Source organism: Camelus bactrianus, chromosome 16 (genome assembly GCF_048773025.1).
Source record: "Camelus bactrianus isolate YW-2024 breed Bactrian camel chromosome 16, ASM4877302v1, whole genome shotgun sequence".
NCBI lineage: Eukaryota > Metazoa > Chordata > Mammalia > Artiodactyla > Camelidae > Camelus > Camelus bactrianus.
In genome coordinates, this window is record NC_133554.1 from 47,567,429 (window position 1) to 47,573,428 (window position 6,000).

The 6,000-nt window shown below is 43.4% G+C and overlaps 1 non-coding gene and 1 pseudogene across 1 annotated transcript; one reads left to right on the top strand and one right to left on the bottom strand.

Moving 5' to 3' along the window:
• The first annotated feature begins 1,161 nt into the window (after positions 1–1,161).
• Positions 1,162–1,234, top strand: TRNAR-CCG (transfer RNA arginine (anticodon CCG)). Its single transcript has one exon. It is a non-coding gene; the product is annotated as a tRNA-Arg (tRNA).
• A 2,247-nt stretch (positions 1,235–3,481) lies between these two features.
• On the bottom strand, positions 3,482–5,794 carry LOC141573289 (elongation factor 1-alpha 1 pseudogene; annotated as a pseudogene).
• Positions 5,795–6,000: the final 206 nt, after the last annotated feature.

Sequence of the window (6,000 nt, forward strand, 5' to 3'; positions counted from 1 at the left end):
TTAAATGAAGCTGGCCAAAATCTCCCCCCCTACTATTACACAAAGGTGAAGTATAAAGATTATTTCTAGTTTGGTGTCACTGCCTTGATTCACCACAATGTCAGTTTTATCCACCATCACTTCTGTACCATCGGTGCTCTATGATAAGCGATTATTCATTAATAATGTGCTAGTTTTCATGAAAAGCATTTCCTGGATCCACAGGTAATAAAACAGTGACATTACGACACACAGGCACTTAAGATTTAAAAGATACACACCATAACGTTAATAATGGTTAACGTGAATGGTAGAATTACAGTTAACTTCAATTTTCTTCTTTTGGCTTATCCACATTTTTATATAATTTTACAATTAACAGGTATTATGTGTCTAAGAAGAAAACAAAATTGTGTTATTTTTAAAAATCACGAACGCAGCATCTTTACAAGCAACAAGCAAAGAGACATGCATGGTACCAGAAAATCTCTAAATCTTTATCCAAGACCTAGCTTTAGGATAAAAACAAAACAAAATCCGTATCATTTTGTATTTAGGGACCTTGTTATATTGGCTTTCCCTTGAATCTGGAAGGAAAGAAGAGATGTAAAGAAAAACAGGTTAAGTGAGTGGGGAAGGGCAGATTTGAAGAAAAGCCTGTTCACCCAGGAATCCCCCAACAGTCCCCAGAACATAACAGGTTATCCAATTAACGTACGCTGAATAAATGTAGGAAAGAAAAGGAAGAAGGCAGTGAAGGACTGGAAGGTTGGGGGGATGTAAGAGGACCAGACGGCCGATGAAGGTTGTACGAACGCCGTAAAACGCAGAAGCCCAGGCCTCGGTAAACAGAATTAGAACGGAGGGAGGTCTGGCATTGGAATTTTGTTTAAAGTTCCCCAAGTGCGCCTAATGTGCAGCCAGGGCTGAGAACCTTCAGAGAAGAATCCAAGAGCAGACGCCACCCAGAGTTGCCCAGAGCCACCCTTGTTGGGCGGTGAAAACTGCGCGTGCGCGCAGAGACTGGGGCTGTGGGCCGGGCCGAGGGCGCAGGCGCATGCTGCCGCCGCTGGGGGCGGCTCCCAAATCGCACACCGCCCGACGTGAGGCCGCGGAGCGCGGGGGCGGGGCGCGATGATGGCATCACGTAAGGGGACGATGTGAGAACCCGGATCCTGTGGTGACCCAGTGGCCTAATGGATAAGGCATCAGCCTCCGGAGCTGGGGATTGTGGGTTCGAGTCCCATCTGGGTCGCTCGAGGTCTACTTTTGGTGGAGAGGAGAGGCGACGATGGTCACTAACAAAAGTAGATTTTGAAATGTCGTCATTTCAATTTCTCTACAGCGATCTCTAGGTCTGTTGTGTTTACAAATTAGGAAATATATCTCTGTATTTTCACAACACTGCGATTGAAACTGTACTAGTGAAAGCTAAGATCTGATCCCAAACAGGAGCATTTACTCTTGCTTAGCTTATCTGACCTTTCTTTGAAAGGAAAAAGCCTTAGGAAGCACGAACTGTACAGATGGCATCACCTGTTTTTCTGTCTCCCTCTTCAAACTTGAGTTTCACCGTGGGCAGCCACACACGCAAAAGCTCCTTTCCATCCTTATCTCAAGGTGTGTGTGAGCAGATCCAACTGGCTCTAGATAGATGTGTTTCCAGTACTAAGGAGAATTTATAAGCAACTGTCTTTATAACTGTGTTAAAACATACAAAAATAATAAATATAATTTATGGTTTCTATCCCTAAAGCATTGTGAACAAAGTATTGCGTTCCAGTTGCAGTTGGAACGTGAGGTTTTTGTGTGTGTGTATGTATTTGATTTGCAAATTAGTGTACTAAAAGAAATACAATCAGAGTTAAAGCTTTTCAGACTGGTTTAGTTGACTAGCTTGAAAAGTTTAAGCTCTTCTTGTAAAACTTGTAAAAGAGGAATATCACTGAGTTAAGTCCTACTCTTGAAAAACAACTTAATACTAAATGCAATGTGGTATCCTGGATTTGAGCCTGAAACAGATAAAGGATATTATGAGTGGGAAAAAACCCAGTGAAATTGAATACATTCTGGAGTTTAGCTACCAGTATTATACCAATGTTGATTTCTCAGTTATGACAAGTGTACATAGTAAAGTAAGATGTTAACATTAGGGGAACTTAAGTGAAAGGTACATGGGAGCCCTGTGTTCTATCTTTGCAACTTCCATGAAATCTGAAATTACTCCAAAATTAAAAGTTTGCTAAAAAACAAACAAACAAACAAACAAACAAAAACTAAACTAAACAAGCAATGGGGAAATTTAGCTGATACCTTTACCCCCCCTCATTAAGATGAGGAATTTGGTGCTGAATTTAAAAACTAGAACACATTAACAAATAACTAAGCCCAGGAGACAATTTCCAGTTCCTGTTCCTGCTATCTCAGAGTAGATGGCCCCATTAGGTCCTTGCATACAGTAGGTGCTCAAAAAATCTGGACTGCATTGTCTCCTGTTTCCAACATGCAGGCAGCATCTGGGGACAGAGGACAGTGACAATGTCTCTCTGGTTCCCAAAGGCAAGATTGTTCTCATAACACAATGCTCAGCCTGAGAACTGGACAAGATGAACTCCTTACAGGTTCTCTGCCCTTTGGGCTTCCCACTGGCCTGCTCACCTGACTCTCCCACCTCATTTCACTCCTTAGACATTCTTCTCAACCCAGCTCCTTCCCTCTGGCTGGTGTTTTATGGCTCCTTCATCATAGTTCATTTGGCTGAAGTCAGCAAACGTTTGTTGAGTGAACCCCTCAGATTCAGGCCATTCAGTATAAGTTCTACATTTTCCCTGCCCTTCACCTCCATCATCTCCCCTGTTTCCTCCCTTTTCTGTGTCACATGAAGAGATGTCCTTCCTCCAGTCCCAGGCCAGTCCCTCTTTCTGATTTTGCTCTGAACTCAACCCCTGTCTCCTCAGGAAACTTGTCCAACACTTAGTAAACACTCAAAAGATGTAATTTTCCCCCTTGTCTATGTCTTCTCCTTCCATCTACTGGCTCTTTCCTCTGAGTCCAGAACATTCTATAGCTTCTGCCTCCCTTAAAAGCTCAGCCTTGGTCCTGGGCACCTCAGATGAGTCCTGACTACACTCTCTCCACGCAGCCAGACTGTGTCAAAGGGCGGCTTCCACATACCAGGTGTCTCCTTCCCGTCACCTGCCAGGTTCTCTCCACTGCCCTGTTGCCGGTCACACTCCTCCTGGACAGTGACCTCTTAATTGGCAAATTTAAGACGTAACTTTCAGTCCTTATCTTGCTTGACTTCACCATGAAGTTTCAAATTCTTGACGAGTCTTTCCTTCTTGAAACATATTCTTTATCAGAAAAATCTCCTTTTCTCAGTTCTCCAGTCAACTTCTCAATCTCCTTTTGCTAGTTCCCTCCTGTTTCTAACAATGGAAACAAATCAGCCAACCCAAGCAAAACAAATGATAATTCATTGGAAAGACATGGGGGAGGGAGGTGCTTACAAGTAGGGGAGCAAAAGTGGAGGACCAGTCTTGGGAACCAGCAAAATCAAGGACACACCAATGGCCTCACAAAAGCAAGAAGCTGGAAGTCCAGTGACTCGCAGGGCCAGAAAAGCCTGTCAGGATGCTGCCACGGCTGCCATTCTTGCCCCGCTGTCACACAGCTACAGCTGCGGTGAGTGCCTCTGACAGTTGTCTTCATCCTGGGGCCACTTGCTCCAGAGTCAAGGTTCTGGGAAAAAGTTTGTAACTGGCCCACTTGGGTTATGGGTCTTTCTGCTGTTGATTTGTGAGGCCACAGAGGAGTTACCCTCCTGCCAATTCTTCCTGTAAAGGGGAAGAGGTAATTCCTTAAAAGGAAAAAGAGGCATGAATGCCAGCTGACCACGCAAAACACCGGCACATTTCCTGAGCACAGATTTTGTACATTGTATTTGTAGTATTCCATAATCATTGTTCTAGCATCACTGCTGAGTTTAGGTGCTGTAGAATAGGTGTTTTTTCTTCATTCAACTTCGTTTTAGTGGGTCTTAAATTCTCTGACAGATGTTTTTTGATTCAGTTGTTCCCATTAAAAAGAGCTGGTTTTTCTACCTAATAAAACTAAAAAATGAAAAAAAAAGTGCTGGTTTTAAGAACGAATAACATAAAGCTGCCACACACACACACAACAAATAGTCCACAAAACATTCTCCTTTCTGTCTGAAGGTTTTAGGATGCGTTGTTATCATCGACCAGTCTCATCCTATTAAACTTAAATGGCAAACTGAGACACTTCTGAGATGGTTCTTCCACCGCTGATTAAGATCAGGGTGGCAGGTATTGGGGATAATACCCATTTAGCCTTCTGAGCTTTCTGGGCAGACTTGGTGACCTTGACAGCTCCAGCAGCCACTGCTTTGGTGACACCCACAGCAACAGTCATGTGTCACAAAAAGCAAAATGGCTCAGACGAGGATCTTCAGAGATGCTCTCAATGAACTTGCCAGGACCCCTATCAGTGGTGGCAGCATCACCAGATGTCAAGAACTTGGGGCCATCTTTCACCTTTTTCTAAGAATGATGATCAATCATCTCCTTCGGCTCAGCAAACTTGCAAGCAGTGTGGTCCGTGTGACAATCCAGCAGAGGTGTGTGGCCAGCACTGATGGGCCTGGATGGTTTAGGTAACCACCTGAGTCAGGGAGCCAGCTGCTTCCACTGGTGGGTCATTTTTGCTGTCATGAGCCACCGTACCACCACAAACATCTTTGACAGACACGTTCTTGACGCTGACACCCACATTGTTCCCAAGAAGAGCCTGGCTCAAATCTTCATGGTGCATTTCAGGAGAATTTCCTTCAGTTGTACCACTGACTGGAGCAAAGGTGATTAGTGTGCTGGGTTTGAAAACACCAGTCTCCACTTGGCCCACGGGGACAGTACCAACACCACCAATTGTGTGATGTCCTGGAGGAGCAGACGCAGGGTCCATCACCTGGACACGTTGATGGCAGGATGCCATCCCGAGCTTCAGGCAGTGTCGTTCTACTGGCATTGCCATCTCTATGGCTGACTGTCTGTCCCTCAAATCAAGGTGTATTAGCACTCAGCTCCAGCACCATTCCAACCAGAAACAGGCACAAATGCCACTGTGTTGCATTGGTAGCCCATTTTCTTAATGTGGGTTCTGACATCCTTAAGAATTTCCTTGTGTCCCGTCTGGCTGCAGGGTGGCCCAGGGGAATCCATTTTGTTAAGACCAGCAATTAGTTGTTTCACACCCAGTGTGTAAGCCACACATTTGGAGATACCTGCTTCAAATTCACCAACATCAACAGCAACAATCAGAACAGCACAGTCAGCCTGAAATGTGTCAGTGATTGTGATTTGATAAAGTCACTGTGTCCTGGGGCATCAATGATGGTCACACAGTACTGGCTGGTCTCGAATTTCCACAGGGAGAGATCATTGGGGAAACCACACTCACATTCAGGTTTCAGATCAAGAAATGGACATTACTCTCCCCTGCCTTCTCCAATGACTACCTCCTCCCAGGGTGACCAGTAGCCTTATTTCTAACAGCAACAATTGGTTTTGCTTCTTTTTCTACTGGATCACTTTGGAATTTTAAATTTTAAAGGTTTAGATAAATACAAATGTTTATTAGTATTGTATTAGACCAGATTTTCAAAACTCATTTAAGAATGTCAGATAGCAGGGAGAGTACAGCTCAGCTGTAGAGTGTGTGCTTAGCATGCATGAGGTACTGGGTTCAACCCCCAGCACCTCCAGCAAAACAAAACAAAAAACAAAACCCACCTAATTACCTCTCCTGAAATAAATAAATAAATAAATAAATAAATAAATAAATAAATAAATAAATAAATAAATAAATAAAAGAATGTCAGAAAGTACATCAGAATTACCATTAAAATCCTAGCCAATAACTTGAACATTCAGAATTATCATACTTTAAAATTTTACCAGATTTCAGTATTAAAAACTACAGCAAAATTGCCATTTTTCTCTA